This window comes from Cherax quadricarinatus, chromosome 2 (assembly GCF_038502225.1).
Source record: "Cherax quadricarinatus isolate ZL_2023a chromosome 2, ASM3850222v1, whole genome shotgun sequence".
NCBI lineage: Eukaryota > Metazoa > Arthropoda > Malacostraca > Decapoda > Parastacidae > Cherax > Cherax quadricarinatus.
The window spans coordinates 14,344,365-14,365,962 of NC_091293.1; positions in this window are offsets into that span (position 1 = coordinate 14,344,365).

Sequence of the window (21,598 nt, forward strand, 5' to 3'; positions counted from 1 at the left end):
GCCTAAAAGCTGTACTTCTGCAAAATGGGAACAAGTATCAGTCTCTTCCCTTGGCTCATTCAGTGCATCTTAAGGAGGACTACAACACTGTCAAACTTCTGCTGGAAGCTTTGAACTATGATAATTATAAACCATACCCCCGGCCGGGATTGAACCCGCGGTCATAGAGTCTCAAAACTCCAGCCCGTCGCGTTAGCCACTAGACCAGCTAGCCACAATAAGATTCATCCAACTAGGTATATTTCTACACCATAGGAAAGTTAGCACAGGCACCTCTGTGACCACAAATGCAAGTTTTTACAGACGAATCTCCAGCTAGCGTGGCCGTGACGAACTCTAGCTCAAGTCCCTTCACTGCCGTCAACATGACTCAAGAAATCGTAATGACACGATTGCAAATAAACCATACCCCCGGCCGGGATTGAACCCGCGGTCATAGAGTCTCAAAACTCCAGCCCGTCGCGTTAGCCACTAGACCAGCTAGCCACAATAAGATTCATCCAACTAGGTATATTTCTACACCATAGGAAAGTTAGCACAGGCACCTCTGTGACCACAAATGCAAGTTTTTACAGACGAATCTCCAGCTAGCGTGGCCGTGACGAACTCTAGCTCAAGTCCCTTCACTGCCGTCAACATGACTCAAGAAATCGTAATGACACGATTGCAAATAAACCATACCCCCGGCCGGGATTGAACCCGCGGTCATAGAGTCTCAAAACTCCAGCCCGTCGCGTTAGCCACTAGACCAGCTAGCCACAATAAGATTCATCCAACTAGGTATATTTCTACACCATAGGAAAGTTAGCACAGGCACCTCTGTGACCACAAATGCATTTGTGGTCACAGAGGTGCCTGTGCTAACTTTCCTATGGTGTAGAAATATACCTAGTTGGATGAATCTTATTGTGGCTAGCTGGTCTAGTGGCTAACGCGACGGGCTGGAGTTTTGAGACTCTATGACCGCGGGTTCAATCCCGGCCGGGGGTATGGTTTATTTGCAATCGTGTCATTACGATTTCTTGAGTTATGATAATTATGGCTGGGAGGTTATTGGATACTTCAAAATGGTTGCATTTTTGATGGGACTCCAAGGAGGTTTTACCAAGTTTCACTGTTATCTCTGTCATTGGGATGGTAGAGACAGAGAAGCACATTACCAGAGGAAGCACTGGCCTCAAAGGACTGAGTTCTCAGTAGGAAGACATAATATCAAACATAAACCATTGGTGGATCCTCAAAAGGTTCTGTTCCCTCCATTACACATCAAACTAGGGCTAATGAAACAGTTTGTTACAGCTCTTGACAAAGAGTGTGCAGCATTCAAGTATCTTCAAGACTTCTTTCCCAAGCTATCAGAGGCAAAGGTGAAGGCTGGCATCTTCACTGGACCACAAGTCAGGAAAATCATGGAGTGCTCAGAATTTCCAAAGAAGCTCACACAGACGGAAAAAAAAGACTGGGAGAGTTTTATTGCTGTAACACATAGCTTTCTGGGCAACAACAAGGCTGATAATTATGTGGAACTTGTTGAGACCTTGGTAAAAAGCTATGGTCAGATGGGCTGTAGGATATCTCTTAGGGTCCATATCCTAGATGCTCATCTTGATAATTTCAAGGAGAATATGGGAGCATACTCAGAGGAGCAAGGTGAGCGCTTCCACCAAGATATAATGGACTTTGAATGCATATATATATATATATATATATATATATATATATATATATATATATATATATATATATATATATATATATATATATATATATATATATATATATATATATATATATATATATATATATATATAAATATATAAATATATATATATATATATATATATATATATATATATACATATATATATATATATATATATATATATATATATATATATATATATATATATATATATATATATATATGTGTGTGTGTGTTTGTGTGTGTGTGTGTTTGTGTGTGTGTGTGTGTGTGTGTGTGTGTGTGTGTGTGTGTGTGTGTGTGTGTGTGTGTGTGTGTGTGTGTGGTGCCGAATGTGTGAAACTTAAGATTTGGCTTAAATAGCAAAGCTCCTCTTACCGAATAAGGCAAGCTAAAATTTGTGTATACAATAATTTCGCTAAATTCATTGTAAACTTATCTATAATATATTTAGTTGGATTAGGTTAAATTAAGTTGCACATGTGTCTAATTTATCAAGGTTAGATAAGTTTTCTAAGGTTCTGTTGGTACAAAATTATTAATTTTTACCGTATATATATATATATATATATATATATATATATATATATATATATATATATATATATATATATATATATATATATATAAATATATACACACACATATATATATATATATATATATATATATATATATATATATATATATATAGATAGATAGATAGATAGATAGATAGATAGATAAATATATAGATAGATAGATAGATAGGTTGACAAATAGATAGACAGATAGATAAACACTCTATATGGTTTCATAGATTAATGTAATCTTACCTCACTTAACTAACCAAACATTTTCTAACATTAAGTAGCTGAAAAAAAAACATGAAAAAATACCTTTCGAAGATTTACAGGAAATGTTACGAAATCTCGTAAGAAAGCGAACGAAATTTAATGAAGACAGGCTCTCAAGATTTATTCGGCGTGTGCTTCACGCGGAGAATAAGCTCACCCAGATGTAGCATGGGAAAGGGACTAACTGCAGTCGTCACTTAACGCAGGTGATTATAGTCCTCAAGGACTTATACCATTACGCACCTAACAAGCGGCCAAACTTTTAATGATACAGTCAGAGGGAAGCTTCCTGGGCCACTATCTTGCCCCGAGGACGATACATTCCTCCCTGGGTGCCCGTAAAGTCCCTCTTCTTGTGGTATTAGGCGCGGAATTTTCTTCACTCTACTGCCGCCAGAGAAAATGCCCAGAATTTCTATTAGGTTCTAAAAGTTTTAAAAGCTTAACACGCGTGCGCACTCGGGTTCCATTACGGTTCCATTCTATTGGCGCCCAGCTCATGATAGACGTATTTATGAATATTTCCGTGTTGCGAATTCTAAGCATTGTAAGAATCTCTAGTCGGTGGATGCATGCAGATGAGATGAGAAGCTGTAAGCCACCTGCCTGAAAGCTGCCTTGGATAAAAGCGTCTAGCGTGAACTGGGCGCCAAGGCATTGATCCAGTGTGGTACGGTCGGTAAAGCACTGCGTACCTTGTTCCAAGGTTCGAGTCTCCTGCGGCCAGAGATCAATATATATATATATATATATATATATATATATATATATATATATATATATATATATATATATATATGTATATATATATATATATATGACCTCCATGGGGAAGTGGAACAGAATTCTTCCTCCGTAAGCCATGCGTGTTGTAAGAGGCGACTAAAATGCCGGGAGCAAGGGGCTAGTAACTCCTTCTCCTGTATATATTACTAAATTTAAAAAGAGAAACTTTAGTTTTTTCTTTTGGGCCACCCCGCCTCGGTGGGATACGGCTGGTATGTTGAAAGAAAGAAATATATATATGTATATGTATATATATATAATGTATATATATATAGATGTATATATATGTATATATATATATATATATATATATATATATATATATACATAAAATCAGTAAATTGCGAAAATTTTAGTGTTCTTGTAAGTGATCTGGTGACGTTGACAGACACATGTCAGCAGTAAGCAGGAGCTTGATGACACGTATTAACTTCTTCAGGAGAGAGAGAGAGAGAGAGAGAGAGCTCAGGCAGGATGTACTAATCTCCCTGACGTCAATACTCTTCCCCAGCTGATATTTTCTTTCAGTAACCAACACTCTGGGGAAATCAAGATGGTTTTAATGATATGAGCGCTTTAAGAAATTATTAATTTATCAAATAGTTAAGAGATTGCCAAAATAACTCTTGCACACACACACACACACACACACATACACACACACATACTCACACACACACACACACACACACACACACACACACACACACACACACACAAACACACACACACACACACACACACACACACACACACACACACACACACACACACACACACACACACACACACACACACACATACACACATACACACACACATACACACACACACACACACACACACACACACACACACACACACACACACACACACACACACACACACACATACACACACACACATACTCACACATACACACACACACACACACACACACACACACACACACACACACACACACATACACACATACACACACACATACACACACACATACACACAGACACACACACACCCGAAGGTGTAGGGAGGCAAAAACTAAGTGCAACAGAGAATGGAAAAGGTACAGGAGGCATAGGACCCAGGAAAACAAGGAGATTAGTAGAAGAGCCAGAAACGAGTATGCGCAGATAAGGAGGGAGGCCCAGCGACAGTATGAAAACGACATAGCATCGAAAGTCAAATCTGACCCGAAACTGCTGTATAGCCACATTAGGAGGAAGACAACAGTCAAGGACCAGGTGATAAGGCTGAGGAAAGAAGGTGGAGAACTCACAAGAAACGATCAAGAGGTATGTGAGGAGCTCAACACGAGATTTAAGGAAGTATTTACAGTAGAGACAGGAAGGACTCTGGGGGGACAGACCAGATGGGGACACCAACAAGGAATACACCAACAAGTGTTGGACGACATACATACAGATGAGGAGGAGGTGAAGAAACTGCTAAGGGACATCGATACCTCAAAGGCAATGGGACCGGACAACATCTCTCCGTGGGTCCTTAGAGAGGGAGCAGATATGTTGTGCGTACCACTTACCACAATCTTCAACACATCCCTGGAAACTGGGCAACTACCTGAGGTATGGAAGACGGCAAATGTAGTTCCCATTTTCAAAAAAGGAGACAGAAAAGAGGCACTAAACTATAGACCTGTGTCATTGACGTGTATAGTATGCAAAATTATGGAGAAGATTATCAGGAGGAGAGTGGTGGAGCATCTGGAACGGAACAGGAGTATAAATGCCAACCAGCACGGATTCACGGAAGGCAAATCCTGTGTCACAAACCTTCTGGAGTTTTATGATAAAATAACAGAAGTAAGACAAGAGAGAGAGGGGTGGGTTGATTGCATCTTCTTGGACTGCAAGAAGGCCTTTGACACAGTTCCTCACAAGAGATTAGTGCAGAAGCTAGAGCATCAGGCGCATATAACAGGAAGGGCACTGCAATGGATCAGAGAATACCTGACAGGGAGGCAACAACGAGTCATGGTACGTAATGATGTATCACAGTGGGCACCTGTGACGAGCGGGGTCCCACAGGGGTCGGTCCTAGGACCAGTGCTATTTTTGGTATATGTGAACGACATGACGGAAGGGTTAGACTCAGAAGTGTCCCTGTTTGCAGATGATGTGAAGTTAATGAGGAGAATTAAATCTGATGAGGACCAGGCAGGACTTCAAAGAGACCTGGACAGACTGGACACCTGGTCCAGCAAATGGCTTCTCGAATTTAATCCTGCCAAATGCAAAGTCATGAAGATAGGGGAAGGGCACAGAAGACCACAGACAGAGTATAGGCTAGGTGGCCAAAGACTGCAAACCTCACACAAGGAGAAAGATCTTGGGGTGAGTATAACACCGAGCATGTCTCCGGAAGCACACATCAATCAGATAACTGCTGCAGCATATGGGCGCCTGGCAAACCTGAGAACAGCATTCCGACACCTTAGTAAGGAATCATTCAAGACACTGTACACCGTGTATGTCAGGCCCATACTGGAGTATGCAGCACCTGTTTGGAACCCGCACTTGATAAAGCACGTCAAGAAACTAGAGAAAGTACAAAGGTTTGCAACAAGGTTAGTTCCAGAGCTAAGGGGAATGTCCTATGAAGAAAGATTAAGGGAAATCGGCCTGACGACACTGGAGGACAGGAGGGTCAGGGGAGACATGATAACGACATATAAAATACTGCGTGGAATAGACAAGGTGGACAAGGACAGGATGTTCCAGGGAGGGGACACAGAAACAAGAGGCCACAATTGGAAGTTGAAGACACAAATGAGTCAGAGAGATAGTAGGAAGTATTTCTTCAGTCATAGAGTTGTAAGGCAGTGGAATAGCCTAGAAAATGACGTAGTGGAGGCAGGAACCATACACAGTTTTAAGACGAGGTTTGATAAAGCTCATGGAGCGGGGAGAGAGAGGACCTAGTAGCAACCGGTGAAGAGGCGGGGCCAGGAGCTAGGACTCGACCCCTGCAACCACAAATAGGTGAGTACAAATAGGTGAGTACACAGACACACACACACACACACACACACAAACACACACACACACACACACACACATACACACATACACACATACACACACACATACACACAGACACACACACACACACACACACACACACACACACACACACACACACACACACACACACACACACACACACACACACACACACACACAAACACACACACACAAACATACACGCATACTCACACACATACTCACACATACACACACACACACACACACACACACACACACACACACACACACACACACACACACACACACATACACACACACACACATACACACATACACACACACACATACACACACACATACACACAGACACACACACGGACACACAGACACACACACACACACAAACACACACACACACACACACACACACACACACACACACACACACACACACACACACACACACACATACACACACACATACACACACACACACATACACATACACATAAGCTGTGTGTGCCACTTACCACAATCTTCAACACATCCCTGGAAACTGGGCAACTACCTGAGGTATGGAAGACGGCAAATGTAGTCCCCATTTTTAAAAAAAGGAGACAGAAAAGAAGCACTAAACTACAGACCAGTGTCACTGACGTGTATAGTATGCAAAGTTATGGAGAAGATTATCAGGAGGAGAGTGGTGGAGCATCTGGAACGAAACAAGAGAATAAACGCCAACCAGCACGGATTCATGGAAGGCAAATCCTGTGTCACAAACCTTCTGGAGTTTTATGATAAAGTAACAGAAGTAAGAGACGAGAGAGAGGGGTGGGTTGATTGCATCTTCTTGGACTGCAAGAAGGCCTTTGACACAGTTCCTCACAAGAGATTAGTGCAGAAGCTAGAGGATCAGGCGCATATAACATGAAGGGCACTGCAATGGATCAGAGAATACCTGACAGGGAGGCAACAACGAATCATGGTACGTGATGAGGTATCACAGTGAGCACCTGTGACGAGCGGGGTCCCACAGGGGTCGGTCCTAAGACCAGTGCTATTTTTGGTATATGTGAACGACATGATGGAAGGGTTAGACTCAGAAGTGTCCCTGTTCGCAGACAATGTGAAGTTAATGAGGAGAATTAAATCAGATGAGGATCAGGCAGGACTTCAAAGAGAACTGGACAGACTGGATACCTGGAACAGCAACTGGCTTCTCGAATTTAACCCTGCCAAATGCTAAGTCATGAAGATAGGGGAAGGGCACAGAAGACCGCTAATGAAGTATAGGCTAGGTGGCCAAATATTGCAAACCTCGCTCAAGGAGAAAGATCTTGGGATGAGTATAACACCGAGCATGTCTCCGGAAGCACACATCAACCAGATAACTACTGCAACATATGGGCGCCTGGCAAACCTGAGAACAGCGTTCAGATGCCTTTGCAGGGAATCGTTCAAGACACTGTACACCGTGTACGTCAGGCCCATACTAGAGTATGCAGCACCTGTTTGGAACCCACACTTGATGAAGCAAGTCAAGAAATTAGAGAAAGTGCAAAGGTTTGCAACAAGGTTAGTTCCAGAGCTAAGGGGAATGTCTTATGAAGAAAGGTTAAGGGAAATCGGCCTGACGACACTGTTCCTATGTCCACTATTATTCTTCACATCAAGACAGAGTTAAACTGTCTGTTTTCTCATCAATGTTTTTGAGAGCTTTACGAACTTGTAGTCCAGAGTTCATAGATGAGGAAATATCCAAAATTTATGAAATATGTAATGATTTGAAATTCCCAAGAAACGTAATTGATAAATCTTTTAAAATTGCTAGAAATACGTTTTACAATCCAAAAAGGGACAACCAGCCTTATTCAACTAAAAAAATGTTGGTTCTCCCTTACCGTGAAAACTTGGTTGGTATCAAGCAAGTCTATGGTCGACAGGAATATAATTGAATCTTGTTTCATAAAAAGCAGTTTCGAAAATAATATGAATATTTCCTTCGGTTTATATAAATTAGATCCATTTATAATTAATAGAATTTGGGAAGAATTTAGTAATACATTGGGCAACTAATAAATTTTAAAATTCTTAATTCTTGGGTAGATTAGTTTGTTGGTGGGTTGTGTGAAGGACCTGTCTAGTTGGGCCAGCGGGCCTACTGCAGTGTTCCCTTTTTTATGAGTCTCGCGTCAGGTGTTTCTTTGTTGTGGGATGTGATAGTAAGGTGTGGTCTAGACCCTTTATATGCCTTCCTTTGATGCATTACTTTCATTGTTCTTGATAATGTGAGTAGTCACGAAAGCGCTTGGAATTTCTCTATTCTTTCACAGTGGTTGTTTTGCGTATATAAATAAATATATATATATATATATATATATATATATATATATATATATATATATATATATATATATATATATATATATATATATATATATATATATATATATATATATATATATATATATATATATATATGTATGTATATATATATTCTGTAGCACAACAGAGACTCGACCATAGGTCCCAAAAGAGTAGGAACCAGAAGCCTGACACATTATCCACTACTTTTTCACACTTAATAACGTTGTGTGGCCAGTAGGATCTCGAGACGTGGCTTCCTTACACCATTCACATTCAGGGTGTAGTCATTTGCTTTCGCGTCTACAGTGATATTTGAATTTCTTGTGAGGTGGGTATTAAGTGAAGGAGAATGCGAAAGATGAAATGGCTTCGCCTCGAGTGTTCCCGGCATTAGGCGTGAGTATACGTATAGCTCCTGAAGGCCGCCTAACTTTACGGAATATGGTGGTGTTGTTGTAAGACATATATTAGGCTTCTGGTCAGTTACTCTCGTCAGGAGCTCGTTGTATTAGTTCAGCCCTCTATCACACTGAGGAAGTTCTCTGCGTTATAACCCGTTGTTTTCGTGCTTGCACTTATATACTGATGCTACTAAACCCATCTTAGATCGAATAAAATACATTTAAAATTAATTAACATTTGCATTCAATATGTTTTCATTATGATCGGACTGATCATCAGGAAGCGAAGCATAGATGGACGAAATATTTACAAATGTTTATCTAAGGACAGCAGGCGGATTCGTACCTATGAACGCTCGCTCATAAGAACATAAGAACATAAGAAAGAAGGAACACTGCAACATGCCTACTGACCCATGCGAAGCAGGTCCATGCCACCCCCCGGCCTAGAACAACGGCACCAGACCTGGTAGCCCAAGCTAGTCAGGTCCAACTCACACCCACCCACACCCAGTCATGTATTTATCCAACCTATTTTTAAAACTACACAACGTCTTAGCGTCTATGACGGTACTCGGGATTTTGTTCCACTCATCCACAACTCTATTACCAAACCAGTGCTTTCCTATATCCTTCCTGAATCTGAACTTTTCCAGCTTGAAACCATTACTGCAAGTTCTAAACATGAACTCATTGGAGCGGAGGAGAGAGAGGTACATGATAATATATACCTGGAAGGTACTCGAGGGCTTGGTCCCAAATCTGCACACTGCCATAACAACGTACTGGAGTGAGAGATATGGGAGGAAGTGTAAAATAAACCCAGTGAGGAGCAGGGGTGCGGTGGGGACAATAAGGGAACACTGTATCAACATCCGGGGTCCCAGACTTTTCAACATCTTACCAGAAGATATCAGAAACACTGCTGGAACAAGTGTAGAAGCCTTCAAGAGGAAACTAGACAAGTATCTTCACCAGGTGCCAGATCAACCAGGCTGTGATGGATATGTGGGGCAGCTGGCCCCCAGCAGCAACAGCCTGGTTGACCAGGCAAGCACCAGACGAGAGTAGACAAACTCTCGAAACTCTTCAAAGTTATATCAAAGGTATAGGGAAGATTTCTGTACATGGGATCATCTTTGTCCTCCTCCTCTGTACGTTTTCCAGAGAATTTATATCCATTCTGTAATACGGTGACCAGAACTGTGCAGCATAATCTAAATGAGGCCTAACCAAGGATATATAGACTCTCCTTGCCAGAGAGTCAAATTCAGGTGCTTTATTCCAATCAGCCGCAGATGCTACATAAATATGGATAAACAACAGACTTTGGAAAGATTGTAGATAAGAAGAAACAACCTGTTTCAACTCAAAAAAAAAAAATTGGTGGTGTTCCCTGGTGTGGGAAGCAACAGGTATCGCCTGCACTCCAGCTCCGGCATTCCTAACTGATGACGCTAAACCTTGATGTCTCTCTCAAGGCATAGGATGAGCTTATGGGTTAGAATCCATATATCGGTATGAGAAAAATGTAATTTTTTTCCTTGTTGCTGTAAATATGAGCAGTTTGACAACAACAACAACAACAAAAACAACAACAAAAACAACAACAAAAACAAAAACAGCAACAGCAAAAACAACAGCAACAACGCATCAAAGAAAAAAAAAACAAGAACAACAATAACTATAACAAACAGAAAATTTCTGAAGCCTTAACAAATTCGTCAAACGAGACAATCTGACACAGACCATCACTCTCGGCACTCATTTATAACCTAACACATAAACTAGATCATTTAAAAGGCAAATGGCCCCGATAAACGACTAAAAGCCTTATCAGCGAGGCGGTGGATAAAACGCAATTTATATTCAGGGTGCCTGCTTGGTCACCAGCAATTATTGTATGTAAAACTGCTCTAATATAGTACAATACTGGGAGAGAGAGAGAGAGAGAGAGAGAGAGAGAGAGAGAGAGAGAGAGAGAGAGAGAGAGAGAAAAAAAAGGGGGAGAGGGCAAGCGTTTCACAAGGAAGCGTGCTGGGTCCACTGTTATGGAATGTCTACTTCAACGACCTTCTTCATCTCATCCCAGAATCACATGCATATGCAGACGACTGTACCTGACATTCACTTATCAAGAAGAAATGCCAGCTGCTCTAAGCTACATCAATCACCAGCTGAGAGCTATATCAGCAGGAAATAGATGGCAATGTAACATTTGCACCTGAGAAAACGCAAATGATGATCGTCTCTAGGCACCATGATGGTAATGCTGGTGCAGTAAGTAGAGATGAATGGGACGATGTTGGCACCTGGAGAAAAGTTGATATCCTTGGGTGAAATTTGACTCCAAACTAACCATGAAGAACCATGTTGTAAATCTTGCAAACAAGGCAGCCAGGAGCTTACAGCACTTCGCCCTATCTCGCATCTTGACAGTGGGGGTTGCAAGATCCTGTACGAGGCAAATACCTCACCCCTTGGTATTCCACTTTTTTGGGTTTTTCCTTCCCCCCCCATCTGCGACTGTTGCGAGTGAGCAGAGCGACGTCTCATCCCCGCCTGGAATCCTGGATAGATCTTCATTTCAAACCTTAAACATAGGAGGATGTGGGTGGCCTTCTGTTTGTAAAAGGCCAATTTTCAAAATACATTGGATCACTTCGAGGACGGTAAAACAAGCATAAAGACGGGCAAAACCCACTCTGGTTTCCTTCTCCCAGAACATCCTCCATCTGAATCATACATACCCCGGATGACTCAGTATGGAACACATTCGTACAGCATAATATGTCAGAGATAAAGTCAGTTGATCAAATGAAAATGTGGGCCCGATGTCCCAAACCCTCCCTTTTCCCCACTTGTATGTCTCTAACAATAAAAATCTTTTAAATGAGCTGTTGAGTAACAGCTCTTGGGTTTCCAATAAAATTAGGGAAACCTTAACCTGTAAATGGCTTCAATAAAACTAGGGATCCTTAACCTCTCTCTCTCTCTCTCTCTCTCCCTCTCTCTCTCTCCTCTCTCTCTCTTCTCTCTCTCTCTCTCCCTCTCTCCTCCCTCCTCTCTCTCTCTTTCTCTCTCTCTCTCTCTCTCTCTCTCTCTCTCTCCTCTCTTTCTCTCTCTCTCTCTCTCTCTCTCTCTCTCTCTCTCTCTCCCTCTCTCTCTCTCTCTCTCTCTCTCACCACTCTCTCTCTCTCTCTCTCCTCTCTCTCTCTCTCTCTCTCTCTCTCTCTCTCTTTCTATCTCTCTCTCTCTTTTCTCTCTCTCTCTCTCTCTCTCTCTCTCTCTCTCTCTCTCTCTCTCCTCTCTCTCTCTCTCTCTCTCTCTCTCTCTCTCTCTCTCTCTCTCTCTCTCTTTCCTTCTCTCTCTCTCTCTTCTCTCTCTCTCTCTCTCTCTCTCTCCTCTCCTCTCTCTCTCTCTCTCTCTCTCCTCCCTCTCCCTCTTCCTCTCCCTCTCTCTCTCGCTCTCTCTCTCTCTCTCTCTCTCTCTCTCTCTCTCCCCTCTCTCTCTCTCTCTCTCTCTCTCTCTCTCTCTCTCTCTCTCTCTCTTTTCTTCTTCTCTCTGTCTCTCTTTTTTTTTTTTTTTACACAGGGTTTGAGCAAATGAGCTGTGTAGGAAACAGCTCTTAGCTTGCCAATAAAGTTAGGGAAACCCTTAACCTGTAAATGCTGTCAATAAGCTGGGATCCTTAACTTGAAAAACCTGTGTAAAAAGAAAAAAAAAAAAAAGAAGAGAGAGAGAGAAAAATGAGAGGAGAGAGGAAAAGGGAAGAAGAAGAAAGAGAGAAGAGAAGAAGAGAGAAGAAAGAGAGAGGAAGAGAGAGAAGGAGAAGAGAGAAAAGGGGAAGAGAAGAAGAGAAGAGAGAAGAAAGAGAAGAGAAAGAAGAGAAGAAGAGAAAGAAGAAGAAGAGAGAGAGGAGATGGGGGAGAGAGGAAGAGGAGAAGGAAGAGAGAAGGGAGGAGGGGGGAGAGAGAGAGAGAGAGAGAGAGAGAGAGAGAGAAGAGAGAGAGGAGAGAGAGAGAGGAGAGAGAGAGAGAGAGAGAGAGAGAGAGAGAGAGAGAGGAAGAGAGAGAGAGAGAGAGAGAGAGAGAGAGAGGAGAGAGAGAGAGAGAGAGAGAGAGGAGAGAGAGAGAGAGAGAGAGAGAGAGAGAGGGGAAGAGAGAGAGAGAGAGAGAGAGAGAGAGAGAGAGAAGAAGAAGAAGACAGACAGAAGAGAGAGAGAGAGAGAGAGAGAGAGAGAGAGAGCGAGAGCAAGAGAGAGAAAGACAGACAGACAGACAGACAGACAGACAGAGAGTAACAGAGAGAGAGAGAGAGAGAGAGAGAGAGAGAGAGATAGGGAGGGAGTGAGAGAGAGAGCGAGAGAGAGAGAGAGGAGAGAGAGGGAGAGAGAGACAGGAGAGAGAGGAGAGAGGGGGAGAGGGGAGAGAGAACATCACTCCATCTGAGATCCTATATACCCAGGATGACTCAGTATGGAACACATTCTCAGCATATGATGTCAACGAGATAAAGTCAGTTGATCAAATGAAAATGCTGGCCCAAAATGGCTCAACTTCATCCTGTCCGACTTTTATGTCTCATAACAATAAAAATGCTTTCAAATGAGCTGATGTAGGGAACAGCTCTTGCTTTCAAAAGTTAGGGAAACCTAACCTGTAATATAGCTGTCAATAAAGATAGGATCCTAACCTTATCAACCTTGTGTAAAAAAAAAAAAAAAAAAAAAAAACAGAAACGGAAGACCTTACGAAATATATTCCATTTATCTGTTGGGCAAAAACCTAAAAGTCTTCCTAGTTAATGTTACATGTGTCTGCTCTAGAGGCTGAGGTTAGGGAGGTACAGCAGAAAGCTCTCTTCTAAATCTCGGCTTCCTGAAGAAAAGTAACGGCTTTCATTGAAATACGTGAATGGAGAAATTAGATTTTAAATTTACATTATAACAGCTACTGTTGCTGTTACTGTCTTCTTGTTGTGTTGCTGCTTGTGCTGCTTCTTTGCCTCCATAGATAACATTTTTTGCCTCCACATTTACCTCAATGCACCACTCACCTTTTTTCCTTCATCAATTCTATGATTAGCCTCATCCTTCATAAATCCATCCGCCGACACGTCAACTCTCATATATCTGAAAACATTCACTTCTTCCATACTTCTCCTCCCCAATATGATATCAAATTTTTTTTATCTAAATCATTTGATACTCTAATCACCTTACTCTTTTCTATGTTCACTTTCAACTTTCTACCTTTACACACACTTTCAAATTCGTCCACTAACCTTTGCAATTTTTCTTTAGAATCTCCCATAAGCACAGTATCATCAGCAAAAAGTAACTGTGACACTTCCCATTTTGCATTTAATTCCCCATAATGTAATCCCAACCCTCTCCCGAACACCCTAGCATTTACTTCTTTTACAACCCCATCTATAAATATATTAAACAACCATGGTGACATTACACATCCCTGTCTAAGACCTACTTTTACCGGGAAATAGTCTCCCTCTCTTCTACACACCCTAACCTGAGCCACACTATCCTCATAAAAACTCTTTACAGCATTTAGTAACTTACCACCTATTCCATATACATGCAACATCTACCACATTGGTTCCCTATCCACTCTGTCATATGCCTTTTCTAAATCTATAAATGCAATAAAAACTTCCCTACCTTTATCTAAATAATGCTCACACATATGCTTCAATGTAAACACTTGATCTACACATCCCCTACCCACTCTAAAACCTCCTTGCTCATCCGCAATTCTACTTTCTGTCTTACCTCTAATTCTTTCAATAATAGCCCTACCGTACACTTTTCCTGGTATACTCAGTAAACTTATTCCTCTATAATTTTTACAATCACTTTTCTCCCCCTTCCCTTTATATAAAGGGACTATACACAATCTCTGCCAATCCCTAGGTACCTTCCCCTCTTTCATACATTTATTAAACAAAAATACCAACCATTCCAACACTATGTCCCCCCCCCTGCTTTTAACATTTCTGTCATGATCCCGTCAGTTTCAGCTGCTTTACCCCGTTTCATTCTACGTAATGCCTCACGTACCTCCACCACACTTACATTCTGCTCTTCTTCACTCCTAAAAGATGGTATACCTCCCTGGCCAGTGCATGAAATTACCGCCTCCCTTTTTTCGTCGACATTTAGAAGTTTCTCAAAATATTCTCGCCATCTACCCAAAACCTCCATCTCCCCATCTACTAACTCACCTACTCTGTTTTTAACTGACAAATCAATTTGTTCCCTAGGCTTTCTTAACTTGTTTAACTCACTCAATTTTTTTTTCTTATTTTCATTAAAATTCCTTGAGAGTACGTCTCCCACTCTATCATCCGCTCTCCTTTTGCACTCTCTCACCACTCTCTTCACTTTTCTTTTACTCTCCATATACTCTGCTCTTCTTATAACACTTCTGCTCTGTAAATACCTCTCATAAGCTATCTTTCTCTCTTTTATCACACCCTTTACTTCATTATTCCACCAATCACTCCTCTTTCCACCTGCACCCACCCTTCTATAACCACAAACTTCTGCCCCACATTCTAATACTGCATTTTTAAAACTATTCCAACCCTCTTCAACCCGCCCCACTTCTCATACCTGCACCAGCCCATCTTTCTGCCAATAGTTGCTTATATTTCACACGAACTTCCTCCTCCCTTAGTTTATACACTTTCACCTCCCTCTTACTTGTTGTTGCCATTTTCCTCTTTTTCCATCTACCTCTTACTCTAACTGTAGCTACAACTTGATAATGATCCGATATATTAGTTGCCCACTGTGAAAAAAACAGCGAAATTGTAAGTGCTTTCATGTCTTCTCATATTATTCTTGATAATGTAAAAAGTCACGAAAGCGCTTGGAATATCGCTATTGTCTTACAATGGTTGTTTTGTATGTTGTGATATCACCTGTTTTCTGTGCTTTCGTTGCATATATATATATATATATATATATATATATATATATATATATATATATATATATATATATAATATATATATATATATATATATATATATATATATATATATATATATATATATATATATATATATATATATATATATATATGTCATGCCGAATATGTAAAACTGGTCAATTAGCAAGAACTCATTTAAAATTAAGTTCTTTCTGAAATTTACTCTTATACGTTTAAAGATGTATTTTTTTCATTAATGTTGATGTAAAAAAATTATAATTTTGCACCAAAAGAATCTTAGAAAACTTATATAACCTTATTATAAGAAGAACAATTTATTTTATCCTAACCCAACTAAATAGATTTTAAATTTGTTTACAATAATTTAATACTAAACAAACACAGTGAAATATATTTTTTTCGTTAGGTTCAGAATGATTTTGGCGAAATTATTGCATACACAAATTTTCGCTTGTCCTATATGGCAATATGAGCGTTGCTAATTAAGCCAAGATAACAAGTTCTGCCTATTCGGCACGACATATATATATATATATATATATATATATATATATATATATATATATATATATATATATATATATATATATATATATATATATATATATATATATATATATATATATATATATATATATATATATATATATATACCATTTACCAAACTGCGGCAGGCCAGGACTCGACCCTACGAACCTTGTCCCGCCTCTTGAGACAGCACAATGCACGCATCACCTTACCACTACGCCACTGATCCTACAAGAACCAAGCACACAGCACGTAGCCATGTGTTTGCCTTCGCCCGAGGACACTCGTGGCAGTGGTATCTCAGCGTCATCCTGTCTGAATACTCACCTCAACAAGCAATATATAGCTGTATGCCTTTTTCTTGTAGGATCGCTGGCCTAGTAGTAAGGTGATGCGTACATTGTGCTGTCTCTGGAGGCGGTACAAGGTTCGTATGGTCGAGTCTTGGCCTGCTGCAGTTTGGTAAATTATATATATATATATATATATATATATATATATATATATATATATATATATATATATATATATATATATATATATATATATATATATATATATATATATATATGTATATATATATATATATATATATATATATATATATATATATATATATATATATATATATATATATATATATATATATATATATATATATATATATATATATATGTAGAGAGAGAGAGAGAGAGAGAGACAGACAGACAGACAGACCGACAGAGACAGAGAGAAACTACATAGTACATAAATATTAAAATAAATTATTTTCATTAAATTTTACTGCTCATGATTATTGGTTTATTTACATTTGATGTAACCTTTCCATTCCAATGTTTACTTTTAATATTACTTCTTTAATATCTTTTCCAGTTTTCTGCGCAATCCTTGTATTTTTTTAATATATTATTTGCATTTTTAGTTTTTATTAATATACAAAGTGATGCGTTTTTTGTCTTGTATTTACTTAAGTGTTTTTTTAAGCGTATATTTCATGTATGATGTATTATGAGAGGCGAAGACTGACCTCAGTAATACCTAAAAAAAAGAAAATATAAAAAAAAGGGCTACGATCTGTTTGTCGTCAGAAAACCTTTGTCTATCATTCATATGAATCAATGAACTTCTTCACCTCTTGATAGATGTGGGTCAGGAAGATCCCATCTATCGCACTTGTGTAGCTTCCTCATCCGATAGATGTGAGTAAACAAGTCTCTATCATACTTTGAATCTATTAGCGTCTTCACCTCCTGATTGATTTGGGTCGGGAAGATTCTATCTATTGTACTAATGAATCTATTGGTTTCTCTATCTCCTGTTAGATTATTGTAATGTGTATGTTGACCTTTATATGTATTACTGTTATTGCATCATATTGTCAATGTTGTATTGTGTTGTCATTGTTTGTGTATTTTGTTGTCCCTGTTATTGTATTGTGTTGTCATCGTTTTTGTATTGTGTTGTCCCTGTTAATGTATTGTAATATCATTGTTATTGTATTGTGTTGTCACTTACTGTATTGTGTTGTCAGTGTAAGTGTAACGTGTTGTCACTGTTAATGTATCGTGTTTTCACTGTTATTGTCTTGTGTTGACACTCATTTTATATTGCTATCGCCGCTGTTGTAGCGTGTTGTTACTTTCTGTATAGTGTTGTCACTGTAATTGCATAAACTTTTCACTTTTTTGCACTATATTGTCACTGTATTGTATAATGCTCCATTGTGCTGCACTAATTACTGATATTAATTCATCATAAAAAAAAATAAAAAAATCTACACTGGGAATGTCTGTTTACGTCACCAGTCATAATTTTCCTTATGTCGCTGCAAAAAAAAAAAAAAGGTTATATTTCAAATTTCAAAATGGAGAACATTGAAAATATCTCCATCACATTTTTTTTATTTTTTAGGGCATGTAAAACATTTAAATATTTTATAATGACCCCCACCACTTTCTCAGGATAATGACCTTCAGTTTAACTAGCATATGTAAATGTACAATTGTACATATAACAGAAGTACCATTTGTAGTGCTAACTGGGGACTCTCAGCCTCAGATATGAGAATAAACATACTTCAAGGAAAAAGAATTCTAGACTTCTTAAAGACATTTTCCCAGATAAAGCTAGTTGGTTCAGATACGTAGATGATGTTCTTTCCCTGTGGCCTAATGATCACAACATCGATGAGCTCCTACCCAGATTCAATGGCTTAGTTCCTTCCATTCAGTTCACCACAGAACATGAAATAAAGAACACTTTGCCGTTCCTAGATGTTTTAATCCATCTTGTCGATAGACAATTCAAATTCGCAGTTTACAGGAATTCCACCAGTGTGTCGTCATACATTCACTACTACTCCAACCACGAAACCAGGATAAAAAGGAGTGTGTTCCTCACAATGTTCTTGAGAGCCTTGAGCATCTGCAGTCCAGAGTACCTAGAGGACGAAATCAAGAAGATATTCAACATAGCCACAAAACTGAGATATCCTAGGAATTTTGTCGAGAAGGCACTAATGTCAGCAAGAAAGACTTTCTTCAGGACTGAACCTAAGGAAGAGTGGGCCAGGAAAAATATACTAGTTTTACCATACAATGAGAATCTTGTTTGCCTACGTGAGGCATTAAAAAATATCGATATAAACCTTGCTTTTAAAAACACAGGGACTGTGAAACAAAGGCTCATTAAAAACACATTCTCCCACAAAGTTGGTGGGGTTTACAATGTCCCATGTACTCAGTGTCCTCTCTCACATATTGGTCAGACAGGTAAATTTCTGGAAGCGAGAATAGGCCAACATAAATACTCAGTCAGGACAGGGCAGGAGTCGAATGCTATCTTTAACCACATTAGTTCTTGTAATCACCCACCGGAATGGGATGCTGCCCAGGTTATAGTACCAAACGGCTCTGTCATGGAAAGAAACATAATTGAATCTTCCCTATTGAAACGTGAAAGGAATACAGAATATAACTCAAATTACGGGTTATAGAAGCTCGATAGCTATTTAGTAGAGTCCATTGTGCACAATCTTATATAACAATGGTATACAAAATCACAAGATTGCTCACTATGCCAGGTGAGTTTATGGATTGGTGACGCCCGACCAGTGTCTACGCACCAAAACTTCATACCACGTCAGTTGTGAATGGTTATATAACGCGTTTAACTGTTAGTGTACCATACAGTGACAAGCACACAAGATTACGAGATAACATAAGGAGAGGTTAAAGGGTATTAGTAGAAATTAGAAATTTAGATCATAAAAATATCGGAAAGGCATGGGAGATTCCCAAGTCAGGCATATTAACCGGTACTGAGAGAAGAATAGTAGACAATATTTAGGAAGAGATGCTTCTGAGTACGTCGGTAGAACATTCGAGTACCCCAGAGCAGGACATTTAAACGGGCAAAGAGCACATTCTTTTCCTTTCTTTTATTATTTTTGAAGGTTACACAGAACAATAGCAATCCATATGTATAGTATCCAACAGTAAACGTATTTTCTCAAACCACATGACCTGTTATAAACGACTAGAAAAAGCTTGGGGCTGGCTATTATATCTTATAATTTCAAACTTGACATAAAAACATAAGAATGGAGGAACACTGCAGAAGACCTACTGGCCCATACAAGGCAGGTCCTTATCAGAACGACCTCTACCCAAAGTTACCCAAGAGTTTACTCCCATACCCAATGACACCAGTCAAACCCAGCCCCTCCAACTCATATATTTGTCCAGCCTCATCTTAGAGCTACCCAAGGTCGATCACCCTACTAGGAAGATTGTTCCACGCATCTACAACTCTGTTAGAAAACCAGTACTTACCTATGTCTTTTCTAAATCTAAATTTATCCTACTTAATCCATTATTTTTGGTTCTTACCTCGTTCGACACCCTCAGTACTTTATTAATATCTCCTTTGTTTATGCTCGTCATCCACTTATACACTTCAATGATATCTCTCCTCATTCTACGTATCTCCGGAGTGGAGATTTAAGGCTCTAAGTCTATCTTCATATGGGAGATTCCTTACACAGTAAATAATTTTAGTCATTCTTTTATGTATGTTTTCCAATGAGTCTATATACATTCTGTAGTAAGAAGACCAAAACTGAGCGGCATAATCTAAATGAGGCCTCACTAGCGATGTATAGAGCTGTAAAATATCTTTTGGACTTCTTTTACTTATACTTATACTTCATTGGTGACGTGTACTTTGAGTGGTGACGTATACTTAGCTCAGTGAGGAAGATTAGTGTACTCTTCTTGGATTGAACCAATATGCCCTCCATCGAGCAACTTTACCAGCAGCTTAAGGAAGTATTGAGGGTAGCGAAGATGGAGATACGGCGATTGACTGAGGAAAACAAGAGGATTCGTAGGAGTCCTCCTGTTCTGAGTCCTCAGGTCAAGAAGGGAAACTGGACAGTGGCTGGACAGCATGGAACGAAGTTGACGATCAAGAAGACGAATGGAAAGATAGAAACGATGCAGAAGAAAGAGACTGCTGTGGAAACTGTTGTGGAAACATCTAATGCATTCTCTGTGTTACCCGACGAATGTGAGTCGACTACTGAGAACATCACGACGAACGACACCGAGGAAGGTAAGAATATTGTTGTTGTTGGGGATAGCCAGGTTAGGTACATGGACAGGGCGTTCTGCTTGAAGGACAAGAGTAGGAGACAGAGGGTTTGCTTTCCTGGGGCTGGGAAGGAGGATATTGTTAGCCGGCTTGACAACATCATGAACGGTAATGGGATCAATCCTATTATATGCCTCAGTGCTGGAGGCAATGATGTAGGCAAGCGTAGAAGTGAGGATTTAGTTAGAAGGTTCAAGACAGCAATAGACATAATTAGGAAGAAGGGGGGGGGGTGCCTTGTTATATGTGGCATTTTGCCAAGAAGGGGTGTTGGAAATGAATGATTGTCCATAGCAATTGGTATTAATTGTTGGCTGGATAAACACTGTAAGGATAATGC